At 38.0% G+C, this 25,163-nt stretch overlaps 1 protein-coding gene and 1 long non-coding RNA gene across 13 annotated transcripts in view; one reads left to right on the top strand and one right to left on the bottom strand.

Annotated features, from left to right (window-relative positions):
- The window catches only part of SOX5 (SRY-box transcription factor 5), a 1,018,333-nt gene that overhangs the window by 892,525 nt on the left and 100,645 nt on the right, over nt 1–25,163 (top strand). The window lies entirely within an intron of this gene.
- The window catches only part of LOC102468775 (uncharacterized), a 16,703-nt gene continuing 4,018 nt past the window's right edge, over nt 12,479–25,163 (bottom strand). The window contains exons 2-5 of the long non-coding RNA XR_333235.2: nt 24,939–25,024; nt 19,988–20,076; nt 17,899–18,006; nt 12,479–12,548 (exon numbers count right to left, since the gene is read on the bottom strand). This is a non-coding gene — a long non-coding RNA (uncharacterized LOC102468775). The remainder of the gene's footprint in view (nt 12,549–17,898; nt 18,007–19,987; nt 20,077–24,938; nt 25,025–25,163) is intronic.

The following is a 25,163-nucleotide window of genomic DNA, read 5'->3' on the forward strand; positions in this document are numbered from 1 at the left end:
AATCTTGTTTCAACTCCAACTTAATGCCTGTGAAGAAATGTATTGAGGAAGTTGTCTCTGTTACTGAGTCAATTTAAAGATGGTGTGTGTGTGTGTGTGTGTGTGTGTGTGTGTGTGTGTGGTTTTCTTAGCTGTTGATGAGCTTTTCCTGATCTGCTGAACAAGAGGCAGACAGGTCTGTTGATCTTTTCTTCTAACCTTGTTTTGTTTAGAATTTCACTATGCATGTCCAGCAGTTTTCTGGGTATAAAATGCCTGCCTTCTTCATCCCTAATGCTCCTTTACAGAGAAACCTAATATCCTCTTCTGAAGTCCTCTTCTGCACCATCTTAAGAACTGTGGTGGTACTATACCACAGTCCTGGTCGCATCTTGCAGCAAACAGCCCACCCTTCTCCACCAACCTACCACCCCCCCTTTCTCCCCAACCTCCCCCCCCCCCCTCCCAGCTTTAGTAAACTGTAGAAGAGAATATAGGCATGACTATGTTTTTCATTACATACACTTCCAAGCTGGACTCTGTCAAGTTGTCCTAAAAACTCTCTCACCATACCTCTAGTAGGTGGGGCTTTAGGTTTTAGCTCAGCAAGCAACCACTTGAAGGACAGCATGCAAGTTTCTCCTTCTTGCTAGATTCTCCACTTGTTATGAAGTCTGCCACCTAACTTGGATAGGGAGGGAGGAACACTGTCCTTCAAGAACCAAACCTTGGAACCAGCAGTTAGTGTAATGGCTGTGTCGCTAGACTTCCATGTAGTTGACCGTGGTTCGAGTCCTGGACCCGGTGGCTTAAACTCATGCCAGGTGTGTGTGCATACATGCCAAAGATCCCGCGAGGAGGATGGAGGAAAGGGATTGCGGCGTGGCCATCCCCCCTGGTGGGTGATTTCTTGCTTTTTGTGTCTCTGTCTCGCTCTGTCTGTCCGGCGAGCGCATGTGCCCTATAGCAAAAACCTCTCCAAAAAAAAAAGAAATAAAAAAAGGAACCAAGCCTTCCCCTAAAGCTGTAGAGTCAGTACTCTCTCTTCCTATCTCCCTCATCAGAGTCATATACTGAAGAGATGGGAAGGTAAGGTCAGCAAGATGAGAAGATAAGAGGCAGCATGAGTGTTCATTAAAGTAGGCCCAGTTCAGCCAGGTTCTGTTGAGGGGAGATAATGGTTTGTATGTTGTCTAGTGCCAACCATTGGTGTCTCTTTTTGTAGAACCCTTAAAGACTTTGCTTTTTATTTACTTATTCCGTCTTCTGTTAATGTTTAATCTGTCCTTTATTTGCTCTGGGTAGGTAGTCTTAGCTGAGGAGAAGGAATTGATCCTCATCTAATGGGAATGGAAATAGTGTGGAGAGGATACATATTTTAAATAAAAACAGAATGTTGTTTCCTTTTCCGTGAGTCCAAACTTAACAGTGTTAACTCATATAACGTGCCATAACACTGGATGCCACTAGTTCTTCCTAGCCCTGGTTTATGGAATACTTACTCAGGCTAGAGTCCCTGTCAGGATTTTACAAGGATTATCTCATTTAGTTCTTATTACAACACTTTCTCTTATGTATTCATATCTCTATTTGACAAGGAAGAAAGCTGGGTCCCAGAGTTCAGAATCCATGGCCTTTAAACAATTATATTTGCTTTCTCTGATTACAGGTGATTTTATCTTAATCTTTGGTGACATTGCCCATTAAGATATTGGATCGTCAGAAAAGTCATGACTTTTTTTGTGTTTTTCTATGTAAAAATGCATCAAGACTTTTCCAACAATCTATTATTTGCTAACTTAGAAACCAACTAATCAAGTAATAATAATGCTGATTGACTTGCTTTAATACAAACCTTCTGTGTGGTTTGCAACACTGACCGGAGTAGCAGGATTCATGTGACAACTGTCTACTTTAGACTCTGAATTTTCCATTTCATGCCTCTTTTCAGAGATATATGTTAATTCAAGTACTTCTTTTGAACACCTAAATCTAATAAGGGGCACTATAAATATATTCCCACTCATGGCTGACTTTGCTTACCATTTGTGTTTTCTTTTGAAATAACCTTTTGCATGTAATTGTTTATACTTGGATAATATTATGATAAGTAAAATTAGAACCTTTATTAAAGAAAGAATAGACAAGTATAATTGTTTTCAAAGACAAGTACACTGACATGCTTTAACTAAAATCACTGTTTATTACTTAAATACTATTTTCTGTCCCTGAAGATGCTTAACATATAATAAAAATTGCTTTTCATAAAAAGTCACTTTTGTGTAAGCTTTTAGGAATAGTTGAAATTCCCTAAACATTGTCGCATGTTGTTTTTTATAGAGAAAAATTGACTTTAGATTATGTAATACAAATTATATAATACAAATTAACACATTGAACCAAGACACCATTTCTTTCTTTTATAAGTCTGTATTCATCTCTTAAGCCTCTTGAGTCTTTCCTGAGTATCAAATCTACATAGTGAATTGCTTGTTGGCTAGCAAGAAGAAATACATAGATGTTTATAGAGTCCAAAATGGAACTCCCCAGTAGTAGTCTTCCTTGCCCCTAATCCTGCTTATTCTGTGGCCTTAATTAATGACTCCATTACTTATTTATTTAATTTGTTATATGGCACATGTACTCGCTGCAGAGAGACAGGGAAAGAAAAAAAGAAAGAGAAGGAAAAGCACCACCTGGGGGGATGACTACACCACAGTCCCTTTTCCTCCATTCTTCTCCTGGGATTTTGGCACAAGCACACAAACCTGGCATTTTCAGGCTGCTGGGGATGGGACTCAAACTGGGACTTGAACTGCACAGTGAGCCAGGTAGGATCCAACTGCCTTAACTATCATGCCACGTGGCTGACTCCACCTCACCTATTTCTTTCCATCACAACTGTCACTCTTCTGGGTCTGGGTCAGGCAACCCTTATTTGGCTGTCTTCAAAATAGCTACTGAACTTGGGAACCAGCAGTTAGCATAATGGCTATGTCGCTGGACTCCCACGTAGTCGACCGCGGTTCGTGTCCTGGACCCAGTGGCTTAAAACTCACGCCGGGCGCGTGTGCGTGCGTGCCCAAGATCCCGAGAGGAGAATGGAGGAGAAGGGATTGCGGCGTGACCATCCCCCCTGGGGGGTGATTTCTCGCTTTCTGTCTCTATGTCTCTCTCTGTCTGTCTGGCGAGCGCACACGCCCTACAGTGAAAATCTCTCCAAAAAAAAAAAAAAAATAGCTACTGAACTTTTTTGTTTGTTTGTTTGTTTGTCTTGAACTTGCCCCCTTCAATGTAGTCTTTACTATATGGTAGAGTGATCTTTATGATTTTAGAAAGTCTAACTGTGCCACAGTTTGAGTCCTGGGCCCAATAGCTTAAGAATCATGCCAAGTACTTACAGCCCAAGTGCACTTGCTGGAGAGGTAGAGAGACAGAAAGCAAGAAATCACCCCCTGGGGGATGGCAACACTGCAATCTATTCTCCTCCATTCTCCTCTAAGGATCTTGGGCACGCATGCACACATGCCAGGCGTGAGTTTGAAGTCGCTGGGTCTGGGACTCGAACCACAGCCACCTACATAGGAGGGAGTCCAGTGACATATCCACTTCCTCATCTGCTGGTCCCAGACACTACAGTATGTATGTAATACATTTTGGCAGCAGTTTTGTGCCACCATACCTTACGCAGTCTGTTTGGACCACAGTGGGAGCTTTCTGTCCTTGCTGTATCACGGTGTGCTCCCACGTAGAGTGTTGTACCAGTTGTTCTCTTCACTCGAAAGGCTTTTCCCTCCATCTGGAAGTTGTCTCACTTCATTCAAATATTGATTTAAATAGGTTGCTTAAAGTAGATCTCAGAGAGATGCTCTTGTATTTGATTTGCTCTAATAAGTCTCTGAGGCCTACACTAACAATCCAACTTAAAATCAAACTCCTGGAAATACCGCAGAATAAGGTTCCCTTATTTCGATAGCTTTAGCCATTTCCCAACATACTATATAGCTTACTTATATTCCTTAGAAATTATCTGACTGTTCCAAAGATACTCCCCTCCAGGACAGGTATTGTCATTTTTTTGTGTGTTCAGATGTATCTTACATCCCCAGAAAAATGCCTAGCAAATAGCCAGTGTTCGATACATATTTATAAAATGAGAGGAGCGATCATGAGCTAATGTCTGTTATAATTTTTTAAAGTTTATTTATTTTATTGAGAGATAGAAACAGAGTTTCACCCCACGACCCCCTCCCTCCAGCCTTCCAGCAAGCCAGGATCAGGGGCACATATGTGTTGACATGACCTTCTTCAAATTGATCAGAATCTGAACCTGAATTCTAGTCTTCCCTATGACTTCAGCATTGCAGAGAGGCACCCTATCACCTGTACCACTGCTGCTAGGCTCAGAGTATTTTTTTTTTAACAAAATAAAGCAATATTGATTAATTTCTGAAGCAAATGAAATCACTTTAATGACCAGGGAACTTTATTTCTTTTTTCAGCCCCATTGGAATATTCTTAGTGTATGAGAAATCCCTAGTTCTCTCTCTCCTGCTGTTTTCCTCCCCTTACCTATCATAACCATGGACTGCTGCATAAGGAATGTTTTCACTGTTTTAGATCCAGCTACAGTAACACAGATGGTAGGGTGGCACTGCATAATACTGGCACCACATGAGTGGCCTAGGTTCAAATCTCGAGTCCACCTGAACATACCAATTGCACCCTGTGTGCACCTGTGAGTCTGGCTGACTGAAAGATTGAGGGGAGGATGGTGTATGGTGGGTCCCACTGAAAGGTAACTGTCTATTTCTCTCTCTCACTCATGAAATAAATAAACTTTAAAAAATAATGTGTTCTAATAATTGTTACAGTATTTATAATTAAAATCATTCTAATTTACAAAAAAGACCAAACGATGCAATATTTGATTATTCCTCTATTATGTATTTATATAAGAGCAGGTATTTTATTTGATTCAATATAGCTCATCTTGCCAATATTAATACTCACATTATTGCTAAATAAGGAATGGATGCATTTCTCAAAATAGTAACTAACCAATTAGCAATTGCATAATTAAGGGGTCTTTAGAAAGTTTGCTGAAGATGTATATTTTGAAAAACAGTATGAATGGAATAAAAAAATATTTTTGTACCAGAATAAATTCATACTTTAATTCCATTTTCTGTGAATTTTTTGAAATCTCCTCGTACTGAATTCATCCTCTTCTCTTTTCTCTCCCCCTTTTTAAATGTTTATTTTTTGTCTTCTTCTTCTATTTTTTTTTTCCAAGAGCCAATGATAATTGTGGTATTTGGTCTCCTGATATTGTCTCTTTTTTAAAGTAGAGGGATTAATTTATATAGAAAATGAATCTAGTTTCATTTTTATATGAAAAATGATTATAACTATACAATATAGTTACACTTTCAAATTTTGGACATTTGTTATAGAAAAAAAATCAGCTAAGTGAATCATCTGTTTCTAATTAATAAAGTTAAATGATGGCAATGGTCCATCTACCATTTATTTCTCATATTAATTTTGTTAATTTACATTTTACTTAATGGGTATCACGGATATTTTAAATAGTAATAGTTCTACTATCGTGTACTATTTCTATTTTTAAGCTAGTCTTTTAAGATCTGAAATTAGAAGGAAATATTTATCTACTTATTTCTCACTTTATAAATACTGTATTTGTCTTGGCCAAAAGATGGTTGCCACCTGTTCTACCTGTAGGTAGCCAAAACTGTCAAGTCCAACCAACGATTCATAGTGATAAGCAGACGGAAAAAAAATAAAATTCTTTTCGGATGGTCATATTTTAGTCAAAATAAGCAAGTAATATTCAATCATGAATTATATTGATTAATTAAACTTTTTAAATAATAGGACTCTTAAAATAGTAGGACTATTTTTTAAATATATAAGAATATTTTAAGCCTTGTAGTAAAGGCATAAAATTTCAGGTTGTCATAACTGAAATCAAATGGGCCACAGCTCCAGTAACCAGTAATGTCAGTAACATGCATTGTGTGGGATGGAGAAAATGATAGATGACGTGTGATCATGTTAGAGAGGGAGTCATACAAAATTCCAGGTGAAGTCAATCTTTTTTCATAGCTATGAAAGGTATAGGGAAGTCATAGTGGAAATGGCTTAAGTTCCTGTCTAACAGGGAGTAACAGCAAGGTAGACATAGGTGAAAAACTAAAGTTCATCTGTTCATCAAGCTCCTGCCAGTCTCAGAGGAAGGTCAATAATTATGACAAGACACAGATAAAAGCTTCATATTTCCCAGATCTGTGAGTGACTGAGCCTGCCTTCATCATGTGTCTAAGAGAAATCCTGGAAAATCAATAAGGAAGACATAACCATATAGAAAGATAACTAGATGTGAAGATTTTTATCTTGTTATTGAAGGAATTACTTACAAGAATGGATCCTTTACAAGTATTCATCTTTACCTACCAATACATCCTACTACTCAGCTTCTCTTCTGGGTCAGTGTCATTTTGATACTGGGTGAAAAATGATCAACTGCTCCCCATTTCAGTGGCAGCCCTGGTGTGCTGTTTGCTGTTGGACTTCCGTCTGCTCGAGTGAGTTTTCTTGCAGGTTAAAAGACTGAATTCCCTTTTTTCCTCTTCCTTGGACCCTGAGCCTGCAGGGCAGACAGACAGAAGCACACATATGATTAATACAGCACAGCTGCAAGAGTGGGTCATTTGCATATGTATTAATAGAGGCAGAAAAACCCAACAACAATTAAATTATATACAGAGACATTCTGCATACTAAAGAACATATGCAAATAGGCCTGAAAAAGTGCAGCCAACATTTCCTCTGACTTTCCCAAGCCCATATGGGGTTCCATGAATGCCGGGCAGTTTTCAAGACATCTCCTTTAAGGAAGAACCCGTTAGAAGCTGCTTCTGTAGTTAGTACCACCCAAGGGTTCCCAAGAAGGACTTGACATTTGGACATGGAGACAGTACAAGCAGTGTCTTTTTCATATTTCTCTTAACGTTCACGCTTTCAGCACCTACATAACGTCTCATTACATCGAACAGAAACATCAGTAAACATGTGCTTTTCCTCAGTGCTCATTTTCATTGTAACAGCCATTTAAATACATGGTAAACCTTAAAATTATATTTGAAGTCCTATCACTGCCTACACTAAAGAAATACAAATATTAGTCGGTGCCAGGTTTTCTGGTCAGAAAGTCATGCCCATTCCTCAGTGGCATCCTGTGTTCCCTTCATCAAAACATGTTTAGGTGACCCTAAAATATTTCCAGGCTAATTAATGTACATAAAAGGATTGCTAGGCTCAAGGCCAACAGTAGATACAGTTCTAGGAACAGCACCAATTTATTTAAATTCTTAAAGTTTTTTTTTTGTGTGTGTATGTGTGTGTGAATTTATCAAGAGAAACAGAACTTTTGGTCTTGGCTATGTAAGACAGAGCAGCCCAGCTGTGGTGGCACAGGCATTAGGGTGTCACTATACAATACTGGAGCCATATGGGAGGGCCCTGGGATTAGTTCCCAGGTTGATGGGTGCATGTGGCGTATGTCCGTGATACTAGCTGGCTGCAGGGCTAGTGCAGGAAGAGCAGGGCTGTGGCGTGATGAGACTCTATTGGGGATCCCTGTCTTTCTGTCTGTTGTAAGGCACATAAAAATAGACTTAAAAAAGAGAGAACAACAAATATTTTTCAAATTCACAGTTGATCTTTGTCTTAGAAATTTGTTCTTCAGCCTGATTGTTAGTTTAGTTTTCATTCTTTTAATTTAGTCAATGAATGATTTATGAAGGCAAATTCAGCTTTGGGAGTAATATTTTACATAAATAAGATATCTCTAAATTCAACCAATAATCTAAATGAAGACAGATACTCCTTAGGAGAAACAAATACTTTTTTGTTGTTTTGGGTACCAGAAAATTGTTGGATATTAACTGTTACTGTTATTCATTATTTGCATGGTTATGTCAAAGCATGCAAGTGGAACAAGTAAATTGCGTTACATACAACAGGCAAACATAGGGCAGGAATCCTCTTAATTATATACAGAAAAATTTAGTCTTTGGGGGCCAGCAGGTGACATGGTAGTTAAGGCACTGGACTCCCACGTGGCTGATTGTGGTTTGAGTGTTGGACCTGACAGCTTGAAAATCACACCGTGTGTGTGTGTGTGTGTGTGTGTGTGTGTGTGTGTATGTGTGTACCCAATATCCCAGGAGGAGAATGAATGAGAAGGTATTGCGGCTTGGCCATCCCCCCCTGAGGATGACTTCTGATTATCCCTCTCACTGTCCTCTCTCTGGCGAGTGCACATGTCCTGTGGCAAAACCTTAAAAAAAAATTGTTGTTGATCCCTTGGGGAATAATTAGAGAAGCTAACATAAAGAGTAAAGCAATATAAAATCTTTATTAAGGTCTTTTGATTACTGTTTCAAGAAGTACTGTTACTGGGTGGCAGGGAGTGTAACACAGTGTCTGTGACTGTGCAAACCGCAGCCTTCAGTGCCTTAAATCATGGTACTTCCTCTTACTAGCTCTATGACTGTAGGCAAGTTAATCCCTCTACACCTCAGTTTTCTTGTCTGTAAAATGATATTTATTAGAGTATTAAGTGAGATAAACCATGTAAACTGCTAAGAGCAACAAAAATATTATCATTTACCAAATATTATGCACTGGGCAAGACCCTCAATGCTTAATATTATTAGCTGATTGATAAATGTTATTAGCCGATACTAAAACTATTTTTATTATTTAGAAGAAGGCTTAAAAATTAGGGCATGGCAGACTTTTCTATATGGATATAGTTTGCACGGGGCATCTAAATAATTTTAAAAATTAAGGCAAATGTCTTATTTACGAGGAAATAATTCTATTTCCCTTTGTGATATAATATTAAGGCTCATTACAAGAATATGTAGAAGGCAAGGGATAACTTATCCAAAAAATAATGTGGGTAGTTGCGGAAAGTGCAATGTTCCATGTTTTGCTATCACTCACTCTTTGTGTCAATGCTAGTATTTATACAATGGGAGTAATGTCTCCTGTCACATCATGTTTTTCCGTGGATGTAATGCAAATGGATTGGTTCTGGGCTTCCTCTAAGTATTCTAAGTAAATACCTTAGAAAGTATCAAATTATGTTTAATAAATGCTATAAAATATTTTCAGGTGTAATCACTCAGTCAGACTTACCCATTTTTCTAGTTATATTGGGAGAGATATAAGATACACTAAGATACTTCTCTCTTTCTTTTAAAAATTTTGGTCAGAGGGTGTGTGTTCTCACCAGAGAGACACAAAAGGTGGCGGCGGAGGGTGGGAGACTGAGAAAGCACCTCCCATAGGGGATGGCCATGCTGCCATCCCTTCTCCATCTCTCCCTCCTTCGGTGATTTTGGCCATGTACATGTGCCCACTGTGTTTTTAGGCTGCCGTGTCCATAACTCAAACTGTGCAGTCGGTCGTGTGGGACCCAGCCACTGTGCCACTGGCTAGCCCTACTACTATCTCTTTTTATACCTTTTTTTTTTTTTTTGGTGAGCAGCTAAATTATTTCTCAAATTGAAAAAAAATTATAAAAAGTGTTGTCATTTTCATTGAGGAAATAGTTTTATTTCAAACTTGAATGTAAATGTGAATTACTTTTACAGACCCATCCCATAATGTCCTGAAAATTTTATTCCAGAAGTACTTATTCTTTGTAAACTCCTGAACTAGGCATCATGAGGAACCTAAGGATGAGCCAGCCAAGAATCTTTGGCAGGTCATTATGGAGCTTGACATTTCAGAGTGAATGGAATGGGAGAATGGACTAGCACGGGAAGGTAGGAAGCCGACCTGACTCTCCTAACTGTGTGTGAGATGGGAAGCGCTTGGAGATGGATGAGGACTTGCTGCAGTGCAGGTGTCTCCAAGCACCCACAATGCAGTAGAATTCCCTCATTTATTTTATGTATCAAGTTATAGTTGTTCATTATTTGAATCAAAGATTCTGCTGCCAAATAAAACTTAAAAACCATTCCTCCTTTCAAGCTTCCTGTTTTTTAAGAGAGATTTTTGCTACAGGATGTGTGCACTCACCAGAGAGACAGAGAGACAGAAAGTGAGAAATCACTCTTCAGAGGGATGGCCTCACCACAATCTCTTCTCTTCCATTCTCCTCTTGGGATTTTGGGTACACACACATCTGGCGTGAGTTTTAAGCCGCTAGGTCAGAGATTGCAACTGCGGTCAACTATGTGGGAGTTCAACAATGTAACCATTATGCCATCTGCTCTTCCCCTCAAGCTCCTTAATTTTATAGATGAGGCAATGTATACTCTTAAGTAGCGATTTGGCTAAAACAGGTCTATTAACAGAAAAGTGTGCCTAGACTCTTAGCAATTGAAAGTTAGATCCAGCTTTTTTCCATGTTGCCAGGATAGCCTTAAAAACAAATGCATGCAATTGTATATATTATTTTAAATTGTTTTGTATAAAAGAAGGAAGAGAGAAATTGCTAATTTTGCACTTAGACCATTAAATTGAGGAAGGATGAATGAAACAATGGTTAGAATTTGCATATTGGTAACAATGGCAACCTTCTGAATTGCTTTCATTTTGCTGAGTTCAGTGATTATGCTCTGTGAATTAATTCTTTTGTGGAAAGCTATTGAAAGATCAAGGAATTTAGAAAACAGAACAACAGAGAAGCATGCTGTTTCATATCTATTTGTACATAGATGGTTCAAAGTGAGATTGTTTACATCACAAGTCTTGTTGATATTTTATTTGCTTCTTAGAAGAAAGATAGTATTCAAAGATGATTATATAATCATGCAGATAAGGTTTCACAGTCATGAATGAACTGTTCTGACAGAAGGACCAAGAAGAAAAACCACATTACAATTTTGAGCTGTGCCTGGTTGGCAAGTGTCTTCACAAGACTTGAAAATAGAGCCCCATTCGATTCTTCTAGGGAAAAAAAAAAAAAAAAGCTTGAGCCAACCCTGCACATTTCAAATTTGCTGTTTCCTGTGGAAGTTTCTTGGTGTTTTGCTGCCAGACTAAGGGCATGAAAAGAAGGTAAGAGGGAGGGTAAACCCTGTTATTCCGTCTTTCTTAACCTTTCTCTTAAGGATATGTCCTTTTTACCCACTGTTTTTTGGATGATGGAACAGAACAGGGTGAAATGCAGAAACAGACTCAAAATGTACTCCCAGATGATCTCCTACCATAAGCATTGGACCAGCGTAACGAATGCCTCTAACAGAAATATTATAACAGTGTTCTCTCTTGCTTTCCTCGTTCTCAACATAAAATTCAAAAAAGTAGTAGCAATAGTGAAAATTACGGTTACTTCCTTTTTTGGAATTAGATAAAACAATAGAAATTATTCCCCTCTCTATTTGTAGTAGCTTATTTTTTTCTTTTTTCTTTTTAAAATGATATAGAACACATATGAGAGAGAGTGAGGGGAAGAAAAGGCACCCTCAATAAAGTCTCATTGGGCCGTAATCCCCTCTCCCCAGCCTTCTAGCTCCTCATGACCTTAGGTACCTGAATTTGTGCCTGGCAGGTTTTTCAGGCTGCTTTCAGAATCTGAACCGTGGTTGCCACATGGCTTCCAGCACTGCAGGGCACTAATGTTATGGCTACACTCCAGCAGTTGGGCCATGTAGTAGATGCTTTGTGAGAACAACAAAGTATCTGAAATTTAGCTATGCTGTGAAACTCTTACTACTTTAAATATGTGCAGTAAGTATTTTTCATATGCTAGTTTACCCCTGATTTTAGTTCTTTAGTTTTAAAAGAATTTTATTTTTATTTATTTTTTGAGAGAGATTATTACTATAGGGCATGTATGCTTAATAGAGAGGCCAAGAAGGACAGAGAGACAGAAAGCAAGAAATTACGCCCCTCCCCCAAGGAAGCATGGCCTCACCGTAATCCCTTCTTCTCCTCTCTCCTTTCAGGATTTTGGCCATACACGTACACACGCCTGGTGTGAGTTTTAAGCCACTGGTTCTGGGACCTGAACTGCAATCAGCCATCTAGGAGTCCAGTACCTTAACCACTACACCACCTGCAGACCCATAAAGGAAATTTAATAATTAAATATTAAAATTAGAACATAGCTCAGGGGTAAGGCACTACTCAAGAAAAACCAGATTCCACATAGCGACTACAGCTCAGATCACTGGCCTAGTAAGACAGAAACACACCAGGCATGTATTCTAGTGTCCAGGGTCCAACAAGCTAGAGGACTGTAGGAAGGGAGTCATGGCATAATCAAACCTTATGGAGGCTTCTCATTTCTCTCTCTCTCTCTCTCTCTCTCTCTCTCTCTCAGACGCAGGAGCATGCACATATGTTTTATCATGAATAGAGAAAAAAATTCAAAAGTCATAGCACAACTAAAATATTTGGTTAACATATATAAGACATTTAACCAAATAATAGACAAAAGCAAAGATCCTTACATATTCTTTATTTTTCTTCTTGGTTTGCTCTTGCTTCTGATTTCTTTCCATAGCAGTTTTTTTTTCCCCCTGTATTCATGATAGAGCACAGGAACACACATGAAATTGATGAGAGAGAGAGAATGCACTTTCTACTCAAGCAGTTGACTTAATGATGATAATCCCTTCTAACCGCTCATATTGCTCAGTAAAGAAAACACAGCAGTGAATTAAGGGTTCTAGTCTAAACGTAGATGTGTAAATCTGGACCCAGGTCATTTAGCATATTCAGGGATCAAGTTGTTCTGTGTATAGAATGTAATTAATGGGCCTGCAGGTAGAGTGGAGGTTAAGGAAGCTGGATTCCACATGACCAAGGGCGTGGTTTGAGTCATGGACCTGGTGGCTTGAAAACACTCTGTGTGTGTGTGTGTGTGTGTGTGTGTGTGTGTGTGTGTGCCCCAAATCCTGAGAGGAGAATAGAGGAGAAGGGATTGTGGAGAGGAGGGATTATGGCCATTCCCCTGATAGGGATTTCTCACTTTCCGTCTTTCTCTCTTTCTGTCTTCAGCAAGCACCCATGCCCTATATCAAAACAACAAACAACAAAAAAGCTTTTAAATATAGCCACCTAATCTGTTTTTATTTGGAGAGAAGAAAAAAAAACGTTAAAGAAAAAGGAAAACGACTAATGAAAGTAGCCAGAAATTCCTAGAAGGAGCCTTTGCACCTTACATGTGGACTCACCTAACTCATGGATAACATGGATTTGTGCACCGTCAAGGAAATCATGGAAAAGGGGTTATGAGGCAATTATTGATGTAAGGAACTCAAAAGAAATGCTTTGGAAGCATGATATTAGTGAAGTTAGCTCTGAAGATCCACTAAAGCAAGAGAGTTTTAATGTAGTAAGAGAGAAGATGAGCAAGTCATATCCTGGCCCTGGCCTGTGTCACTCAAGGGACAGCCCAAGGAGCCAAAAAGAACCATTTAGAAACAATCACTTGATACAAAGTGGCTCCCTAACTGTAATCAGAATGCTCTTTTATTTTCATTACACAGCCAACTGGATGAGCACAATACAGTTTATTTGTCTTTAGGGCTCCTGAAGATTTTAAAATAAAAAATTAGTGCCCCCCCCCAAATCTTTCTCTTCCTGTTTCTTGAATTTCTTTCTCTTATCTTTCTTTTTGTATACCTTTTCTTGATTTAATTTTTTCTTTGTTTATAACTAAGGTAGTTCCCCTTTATCCAAAGGGAGGAATTACATTTTAAGGACCCCAGCAGATGCCCCAAACCATGGTTAGTGGAAAACCCTACACGGTATATATTATGTTTTTTTTTCTTTTTCCTTTACATGCATATGTACAATAAAGTTTAATTTTTAAAATACAGACAACAGAGATTAACCATAATAATAACCTCTAATAAAATAGAAGAATTGTAACAATATGCCAGCAGCACTGCTCTGGTGCTGTGGGGCCATTATTAAGTAAAACGAGGGTACTTGAACATAAGACCCGCGGTGCTGCAAGTCTGTCTGACAGACAAGATGGCTGCCAAGTGGCAGGGAGAGTGTGATTACTCTGTATAGCAGTACGAGTCCTGTCCTGGGTGGAATGGAACTGGGCCACGTGAGATTTCACCCCACTACTGTGCAATTTAGGCCTTATGTATCATTTATGTATGGAATTTCCATTTGATATATTGTCTGCAGTTGACCATAGGTAAATGAAACCATGGAAAGCAAGCTATAGGTAGGGGGGGACTATTATACTTTCCTTTGTTAATCTCTCTCCCTTTTTCTTCCTCTCATCTATTTTCTTCCTCTCTCTAGTTCATCAAATTCTGGCCTATAGCTACATTTTTAATTTTCTCACCAAATATATATATATATTATATATATGTGTAATATATATAAGATATATATATTACATACATATATTACATATATGTAATATATATATTATTTGATGAGAAGATTAAGAGAGAGAGACAGAGAGGAGCTGTCATACTTAGAAGTATTTGCTTATTGACTGAGTAATTCTAGTAGTAATCCAGATATGAACAGTGAGTCAAAGGTAGAATTTGGTATGCCAAATAGAGGGATAGAGGGAATCAGAGAAAAAGTTGTCTGAACTATTTTGGTGTTTTTTTTTGCTTATTTGTTTGGTGTAAATAGAATCAATAACATACTATATCTTAGAAGAGATTGGGACTAGGAGTTGGCATAATAGCTATGTTGGTGGACTCCCATGTAGTCGACTGGCATTCGAGTCCCAGTCCTGGTGGCTTAAATTCACGCCAAGCACGTGTGCTTGCGTACCCAAGATCCCAAGAGAAGAATGGAGGAGAAGGGATTGCGGCGTGATCAAACCCCCTGGAGGGTGATTTCTCACTTTCTGTCTCTCTGTCTCGCTCTGTCTTTCTGGTGAGTGCACGCACCCTATAGCAAAAACCTCTCCAAAATAAAAGAAAAGAAAAGATTAGCTCAATATTTTTAAAAAATATTTATTTATTTTTATTTATTCATTCATTTATTTTTTTTAATTTGACCAGAGAGAGACAGAGATAGAGAGACAGAAAGGGAAAGTGAGAAAGCAAGCCACCAGGTCCAGGGACTTGAACACTGGTCAGCCATGTGGGAGTGTCCAGTGCTTTAACCACCACGCCACCTGCTGGTCCCTAGCTAAATATTTTTCATCCACAATTCATCTTCTTTTATTTGTAAAGCCAGATAGCTTGAACATATCAAAGAGAGACACTTCCATGGAGCCTGTAGTGCCACCTACCTTCCCATTAGAATGCAGTGCTTTGAACTACACTTCAGATATTGGGAAGGAGGTAGAAGCTCTCTTGGCAAAGGAAAGTGTGGAGATGGCAGTACAGCTCATTATTTTTATTCTAGAAGTACTACACAGTGGATTTCTTAGCATCAGCTGAAATGGGAAGAATTGCTTTTCATCTTGTTTATTTAATAGTCTGCTATTAGTACTTTTTTGCTTCTTATCTCAAGTGGTGGTTGGTCACCCTGGGCTATTTGCTCTCCTGCACGTGCAAACCATTTCTCGTTCATTTGTTATAGTTATGTGGACATATTGGAGATATACAGAGATCAATCTAAATTGTGTAGAGTTTAGAACATCCTTATACTATTAAAAAACTTCCACTTCTAATTCTTTTTCTTGGAAAGAAAGGCCAAAATATTTAAGAATTAGGTCAAATTGTTCAGTAAGATTTTTTTCTATTTTTATTTATTTATGTTATGTAATTTTATGTTTTTGTCACACAGTATGTGCTGTCACCAGAGAGAGACATAGAGAGACAGTGATAGGGAAAGTCAGAAATCACTCGGGGGCGGATGGCCATGCCCCAATCACTTCAGTCTCCTTTCAGGACTTGGGGCATGCACACACACACACACACACATGCTTGGCATGGTTTCCAAGCCTCCAGATCGAGGGCTCAAACTGCAGTCATCCACATGATTTCGTTTGTCTATAACTAAAATAATTCCCTTTTATCCCAAGGGAAGAATACATTCAGTCCAGTGGCTCAACCACCATGCTACCTGCTGGCTCCCATTTTTACTTTTTTAATGTCTAAAATTACCTTACAACAAAATTGACTGTATTTTGGATATACAGCTCTATAAGTTTTAATCACCATTAAAATCAGCATATAGGACAATTCTATCAGCCCCCAAGACTGCTGATCTTTTTAATTAGCTCAAGAAAGATTCTTCAGTCTCCAGCCCACAAAGTCTAAGTCTGGAAGACAGGACAACTGAAATGGAGAGGGCAAAGTGCCATGTATCTTAAATTTCAGTGGATGTTCTTTCAACCCTTTTCATTTTACTATGGCTTTCAGCTCTGGCTTAAATCTAGCATTTCTCTGCTCATACCTCTAAAGAGTACAGTTTCATTTTTTTTTTCTTTGTATTAATTTCTCATCTTACTTTGCCCAGTTAAGACTAGCTTATTCAATTCCTGCTCTTTTTTTTTCTTTTTCTTTTTCTTTTTTTTTTTTTTTGAGAGTCTTTTGTTATAGGGCATGTGTGCTTGCCAGACAGAGACAGAGAGATAGAAAGCGAGAAATCACCCCCAAGAGGGGATAGCCATGCCTCAATACCTTCTCCTCCATTCTCCTCTCAGGTTCTTGGGCACATTCGCACACACACCCAGCGTGAGTTTAAGCCAGCAGGTCTGGGACTCGAACTGTGGTCGACTACGTGGGAGTCCAGCGACATAGCCATTACACTAACTGCTAGTCCCTCAATTTCTTCTTTTAAATGTATTATTATTATTATTATTATTATTTGGAGAGGTTTTTGTTATAAGGGTGTGTGTACTCGCCCAGAAAGACAGAGAGAGACAGAGAGACAGGAAGTGAGAAATCACCCCCTGGGAGGATGGCCACACTGTAATCCCTTCTCCTCCATTCTCCTTTCAAGATGTTGGGCACGCACACCCATGCGCCTGGCATGAGTTTGAGCCACCAGGTCCAGATTCAAACCACATCGATTATGTGGGAGTCCAGCAACATAGCCATTATGCCTTCTGCTGGTCCCTCTGTTTTTAAATGTACTTAAAACTTTGAATATGACCCAAAACTCTACTTTCAAGAATCTTCCATAGGTTATTTTTAAATCATAATTAAATTTGTATAACATACAATTTACCATTTTAACCTTTTCTTTTTTTTTTGGAGAGGATTTTTTGCTATAAGGTGTGTGCACTCACCAGAAAGACAAAGCGAGACAGAGAGACAGAAAGCGAGAAATCACCCCCCGCCCCCCAGGGGGGGATGGCCATCCTGCAATCCCTTCTCCTCCCTTATTCTCTCGGGATCTTGGACACGCACGCATATGTGCCCAGTGTAAAGTTAAGCCACTGGGTCCGGGACTTGAACTGCTGTCAACTACATGGGAGTTCAGCGACATAGCCATTACGCTAACTGCTGGTCCCACCATTTTAACCATTTTTAAGTATACAGTTCAGTGATATTAAGTACAGCCATAACCACTGTCTATATCTTGAATGTTCTCATCATTCCAAACTGCAACCACATACCAATTAAATAATAGTTCTTCATTCTCTCTACCCTCCCCATTACTACTCCCCCAAGAATCACTATTCTATTTTCTGTCTCTATAAATTTAACTATTCTAGGTACCTCATATAAATAGAATAATACAATATTTGACCTTTCATATCTTGCTTATTAGTTTATCATAATGCTTGCAGTATTCATACATGATATAACATATTTCAGAATGTCTTTTCCTCTTAAGGTTGAGTAATATTATATTTAATATATCCACTGATGTGTCAATGAGCATTTGGCACTTTCAGTTATATCTAATGTCTATGTCTGTATGAATACTAAGTGCACAAATAATCTTTTCAAGATCCTGTTTCCAATTGTTTTGGATATTTACCTAGAAGTAGAATTGCTAGATCATATTGTAATTCCAGTTACATTTCTTGAAGAGCTCTCCCGTTGGGTTCCACAGCGGCCATGTTGTTTGCCACACCCTTTTGTGTACCTGTCAACAACATAAGAGGGTTCCAGTCTCTCTATATCTTCCCCAAGAATTGTTTGTATTCAGTATTTTGTTTGTTTTGTTTTGTTTTTAATAATTGCTATCATAATGCATGCAAGGTGGCATCTCATTGTGGTTTCCCTTTGCATTTTATTAATTATTGGTATCGTTGAGCATATTTTCACATGCTTATTGGCCATATGTATATCTTCTTTGGAGAAATGTAAGAAATATAACTTCTGGAAATTGATACCAGAAACTGATAATTTCTGATTTTTGATCTTTCTTATTTTAACCAGATCTTTAATATTTCCTGAATGAAAGAGGGATGGATAAATGACCAAGTACCATTTCTGATAATCAACCAGAGCACTCTAGTCTTAGTAACCATTCGACTTGCTACTTGAAGAAGTTTTCTTAAGCTTTTAGGCTACATTTCATAACCTAAAAATGGAAATAGTGATATTAACCTGCATCCTAGGATTGTTTTGTAGGTTAAATAATATGCAAGATGCTCTTTGATATGTTAATATTTATAATTAATTAATGCACTTAAGTACTATAAAACTTAAATGTTTTGTGTTTGTGTTTCTGTCTGTATTGTTAAGGGTACCCTTTTAAAAGACCCAAAACTATTTTTTAAAAACAGGTGCTTCAGAGGAATTAGGTTAGTAATTTTCAAAAGATATTTGTTGTTGATAAAATGAAGGAATGAATAAATGCTTATGCATGTATGTAAGTACACACACACACACACACACACAACTTTAGGTTGCATTTGACCTAGATGGGTTAGAAGTTTCACTCTGGATTTTCTCATCAAAAATACGTGTTGCCTCAAACTCTATTGGATTGATATTTAAAGAATTTTTAAGTCTCTGGCAAAGTATTGAGTTAAAAGAAAAGAGCAAAAGTTGTTTTTTTTATTTTTTAATTTTTTTTATGGCAAAATAATAAAGTATAGTTGATTTTTATCTGATTTTTTTCTTTCTTATTTATTCCATGGCATTAACAATACCATATTTGTTATTCTCTGTCAATGAAAAGATAGTAGTAATATTTACTGTTTAAACTGATGAGGCGAGAACATGATATTTTATAGAGGGTTTTGTGAACCTCTTATTAAAGTTTATGGAACTCTGATACACTGGAAAACTGCAGAGTCAATGTTAAATTGATATAATGTTGTATACTGTAATGGGTGCATTTTCCTCATTGTTTGAAAGAAAATGCTACCAGAAGAATATGTATTCCTTCTTGAGTTATTTTCACCTTGAATCAGATTGACTTTATCTTTTTTTTTTTTTTTTAAATCACTCTTTTCATTTGCAAACTGGCTGAGATCTGAGGTTGGTGTTCATGTTCTGATTTCAACCAAATGTTGAAGTATAGGATTAGAAGAGGAATAAGAGATGATCCAAATATAAAAGAGAAATGTTAAGATTTTTTTAAAAAAGCTAATTTGTCACTTCACTCATTGAGTATGAGCTGAATAGACTTCTAACCCTTAAAATACTTTTTTCCCCCTCTTTTTATTGCCTGGAATCTTAAGAGCTTTATCATTTGCAGTCATAAAATGAAAATATACACCAAACCCTCAAAGGGCAAGTATGAAATTAAATTATATTTGGGCAGCTGTAACCTTTTAAAACGATCAGATTCCAGTTAATGTATTTCTTCCTGTTCCAAGTGCTGCCATGGTGTTTGATGGTGGGAAGCAGTCCAAAGGGCATTGGGAGATAATAAATTCACTGTAAATTTCACCCCAAGGCATGTCTCCATACACCAAGGCCTCCATTTAGCAAGGCTGACCTAAAACTCTTGTCACATCCAAAGGTCATTTAGGTTGGGGTTGGTGTGTCCCATCTATCTTTTCTTGATGTAAAGAGTGACAGTTGAAACAGGATTGAGCTCATAAACAGTCATCTGAATATGAAAAAGACTCTAGCTTTGGAGTAGGAAGGGAAAGTGAAGAATGAACTACCTTTTCAGTGGGACTGGCAAATGTGCTTTTTGCAAAGTCAATGACGGGTCGATATGATCTCCTAGCTTCTGTTTCAGAGCAGCCGTTAACTGGAAAAGGGGCATAACTGGATTTAGGTGATTTATAATCAAATAGTCTTTCCTCTTACTTTTACTTATATTTGTTTCTAAAGCCTGGAGTAACATTTAATAAGTTTTTTTTTAGAGACTCTAAAATTTCCCAACTTCTTTGGTTTTAAAACAATAATATTCCTTCCCTTACTTACCTCTGCTCATTCTCATAAGTTAATTTACCAACACATGGGAACAATATAAGGAAAATTTTAAAAATAAAGCTTAATGTCCTAGAACACTGTCTTTGTTCTTAATCATGTACTTTATATTGTGGTAAAATATGTATAGCATAACATTTAGCATTTTAACCACTTTGAAGTATACAGTTCAGTAACATGGGTATATTTATAATAGTCTATGACATCACCTCTATTTTTGGGACATTTTTATCATCCAAAACAGAAATTCTGTATCTGTTAAATCAGCATTCACATTTCCACTTCTCCTGTCTCCTTGTAATTTCTATTCTCTTTCCTTCTCTACAAATTTGCCCATTCTAGGTACTTCATATAAATAAAAGCATGTAATATTTGTCCTTTTCTGTCTGACTTATATCATTTAGTATAATATTTTAAAGGTTCATCCATATTATAACATGTATCTTTCAATCATACACTTCCCTTGAACCAGTCCATTCGTTCAATAAATATGTAATACACCTACTACATGCCAAGCACTGTTCTAGACACACAGAACACATTAGTGAAAAACTATCTTTGCCTTCATGAAAGAATTTTTTTCTACCAGTAAGACTTAAAAGAGATTCATCTTTCATTATTTCTTTTCAGTAGTTGTCTAATATTTCTCTATCTGATACTCTACATTGCTTATATTACAACTGAAAATCTATATATATGTTCATGAGTCTTAATATTTGTAAATGAAAGTTGTTTTTGAAGGAGCTAAAATCACCCTTAAAAGTGTATGATTGAGGGAACCAGCAGTTAGCATAATGGCTATGTCGCAGGACTCCCACATAGTCGACAGCAGTTCGTGTTCCGGGCCCGGTGGCTTAAACTCATGCCGGGCGCGTGTGCGTGCGTGTCCAAGATCCCAAGAGGAGAATGGAGGAGAAGGGATTGCGGCGTGACCATCCCCCCTGGGGGGTGATTTCTCGCTTTCTGTCTCTCCGTCTCTCTCTGTCTGTCTGTCTAGCGAGCGCACGCACCCTATAGCGAAAACCTCTCCAGAAAAAAAAAAAAGTTATATTGTGTTTTGGGTAGTGCAGATGGATCATTTTTTGCTATATGTTTCTTAGTCATTTTCAAATACTCTAAAACATTTAAGGTTGTTAGATCAGCAGATGGAGTAATGGTTACATTGCTGAACTCCCACATAGTCGACTATGATTCAAATACTAGACCCAGCAGCTTAAAACTCACACCAGCCACAGGTGCATGTGTGCTCAAGAAAAAAACTCATTCCTGGCATGTGTGTGTGCGTGTCCCCAAAATCCTGAGAGGAGAATGGGGGAAGAGGAATTGTGGCATGGTCCTTACCACTGGGGGGGTGATTTCTCACTTCCTGTCTCTGTCTGGCAAGTGTATGTGCCCTAGAGAAAACAAACGAAACAGAAACAAAACAAAAATACAACGCTCTAAAAAATAATTCAAGGCTGGTGACCATGAATTTAAGAAAGAGACTAGAGTTTTATGTGATAAGATTCTTTGTATAAACTATACAGAAACAGCAAGTAGTTAAATATGGATGAACTCTTAATGTTGAAAATTATATATCCAGATTTATTCTGAAATTTATTTTGAATCCATTTTAGATCATGCAAATGTGATTAGATAGAGAAAGCTGGTGGACAGCAGTAAAACATGGTTTACTGCAAGGCAGTCCCATGTGGGAAGGTTCCCAGTTCAAGTCTAGGAACCTCCCTGAGTATATGAGGCACACACTTGCCCATGATAGGAAGCTAGCTGAGGCTGGAGGGCAAATCATGGTAGAAGGACCCTGCGGGGGGTGCTGTCTCTCATTCTCTCTCTCAGAAGAAATAAACTTAAAAATACTGAATAGGTGAATGTTACTCCAGTTCAGAATGGGTTTTAGGTGATTCAAACTCTCCCAATCAACTCAAAATTATGTCTAGACTAATTTTGTAGTAATAGAAATCCAATTATGTCATTCTTCTTCTTTTTTGAGAGGTTTTTGCTATAGGGCGTGTGCGCTCACCAGACAGATAGAGAGACAGAAAGTGAGAAATCAGCCCCCCAGAGGGGATGGTCATGCCCCAGGCCCTTCTCCTCCATTCTTCTCTTGGGATCTTGGGTACGCACGCACATGTGCCCAGCGTGAGTTTAGACACGAACCGCGGTTGACTACATGGGAGTCCAGCGACATAGCCATTACGCTAACGGCTGGTCCCATCATTCTTCTTCTTAAACTGATATAGTTTCCCATCTCTGTTTCCTAACACCTGTCCCACTGCACAGGCATCTCACCGGCTTTTTTACAGTACTGTGTACTGGTCACATTCCCTCTCACAAAGGGTTTTGTCAGGACTTCTTCCTGCTACATGAATTTAGTTACATCAACTCATTCTTCTGATCCCCCCTCCCACCCCAAGTATTTGTAGTTTGCAGGGAAGACTTTCTGACTTGCCTGCCCATAAGTACCATAGCATAGCTCTCTCTCTCTCCAAGGTTCTGATAATACCCACATACTTCTATGTTATAATGCTTTTTCATGTTTGCAATTTTACTTTTCAGTTGTGCAGTTATTTTGCTAACACTCTCATTCTGTGTAGCTAAAAATCCTTAAACAAAACTGGTGCTTTAAAATATTTTTGAATACTAGAGACAGTGTGGGAGGGTGATGTGCAATGTGGGGGAGGGGTGGAAGGGAGGGAATCAAGAGGGAAAATAAAAGAAAAAACCATAGTGCACACTGTAAAGATGATTAAATGCAAATAAATTGTAAAGTAAAATTCTAAATGAAGTACATTTTTAAAATTTGAATGAATAAAAGTACAATGATTAAGGACAATAATAAATATTATAGCTTTATTCAGATTTTATTGCATAGTTCCTAAAATTCTTGAAATAGTTGAACATTTAGCAAATTGAGAGAAAACTAAACCGAAACTTTTTTTTTAACTGCCAGTGCCCAAAATAAAGAAGGGTGAAAGATGCTAAGAGAATGTCCTCTTGAAAACTTCCCACTTCGTTCTTGTCCTACATCCTGATAGTATAATTCTTACCAGAAGAGCTCAGCCTCTGTCCAAAGTACTCTGAATTATGCTCCCCAGGCCTGCCTAGCTCTTTGCCTCAAAGCACATAGATCCTACTACTGTATTAAAATGACCTGGAAAGAGGTTCAGAAGACAGTGGTTAAGAGTTATGAGCTCTGCAAATAAGCAAAAAGACTTGGATCCCAACTTCAGCTTTGTGTCTTAATTATGTGACTTTGGACAAATGACATTTGCTCTTCTGGGCCTCAGTGTCCTCCTGCATGTGAGAATAATGCCTGTTTCCTCAAGGTGATCAAACGGTTCGGAGAGAGATGGCAAGGCTGTGGCAGACAGTAAACATTCTGTATATCTAGCTATTATGAATTTATTGCTCATAAGTGACTCACTCCCCATTTTACATCCCACCCCTCTTCACTCTCTGTCTTTCTGGCAAGTGTATATGCCCTCTAGCAAAATAAATAAATAAATAAATAAGAAAGAAAGAAAAAGGAAAATAGGAAAAAAAGCCAATATTAATATTAATATGCACTACTTTTTTATCTTAAAGCTTTACAGGGAATAAAATGAGGAGAAAGAGGAGAATCTTTAGGAAGAAGTGTTATGGTTTTATTTTTTTTTTACTTTCTCAAATATGTTGTATGTTTTTACTAGCAGGAAAGCAACAAAGCAGCTAAAAATCAGTTCTTAAATGGCTGTGTGCTTTCTTCAGGTAGAATAGAGTTTTGTTACCAATGATTCAAGAAGTTTTCACTCTTGAAGCCTTTAAACCCTGGCCTTGGAAACTGCCATTCTCAACTTAGAGTATAAGGGCAACCCCCCTCCCCCCCTTTTCACTGGCCAGCAAGAATGGGAATCTCTCTCTATCCCACTTCAAAACAGGGAAGTATGTTCATCATATATATTTGAAGTTTGAAAAGCATTTTCCCACAGTAACATTGCTACCCATATGGCAAGTTTAAATGGTACATCTAGAAAGGGGGAGTAGGATTGCTCACACTTCTGATACTACTTGTACTTTCCCCTTTGGTAAGGTAGTGAACCACGGTGAACCTTCATTACCCACAATGAATATGCAGGATTGTTAACGGTGATTCTGGAATAACATACAAACATCAGGTCAAATGATTGACATGTTCTAGTCATTGAGAAATCTTAATTTTTGCATTTCCTCTCCCTGTACATGCCGCATATTTTCAAGCACCCAGCAGATATGCATTCTGGAAGTGAATATGGGTTTATAACAAACATAATAGTGTATAATCTGATTTAGTATGAACTGACTCTCAGGTTTTCCTTGTAGTGAGTTAGAATGTTATTTTTTAATGCTTTGAAAACTATCATGCACCATCGTCCCTATTCTTTTGAAACAAATAAGCAGTGGTTTCATAGTTATGAACTTAGCCAAAGGAATGTGTTTGCTTTAAAAATCTTTCTGATCATGCTCAGCTTTCCTTTGTCAAATAATGAATATCTGGTAACAACAGAATTTTTTATTCTAGTGAACAAGCATTTCTCTTCTTACTGTTGCTTTGAAAGGAATTTCAGCAATATTTTCCCCCTAAATTAAACTAATTAAAGATATAAGTATAGGCACTGATATATAAAGAGATTTGAAGAGCTTTCCAGCCAGTGTCCTCCTTACCTTGCCAAATGGAGATGTATTTACTGGTTGGTGACCTCAGGAATAGATGCAGAGTGTTCGTCCTCCCACAGTAATGAACAGCAAGTCTGGAGCGGCATAAAAAGGGTCAATCGAATAGGTCATACATCATATGGGGAGGCAGATGTTAGAACATATTGTAATGGATTACTGTGCAGTACATGAAGATGGCTTGTGGAGTAGAAAAACGGGGAGGGAGCGAGGGAA

This window comes from Tupaia chinensis, unplaced genomic scaffold (assembly GCF_000334495.1).
Source record: "Tupaia chinensis unplaced genomic scaffold, TupChi_1.0 Scaffold000028_1, whole genome shotgun sequence".
NCBI lineage: Eukaryota > Metazoa > Chordata > Mammalia > Scandentia > Tupaiidae > Tupaia > Tupaia belangeri.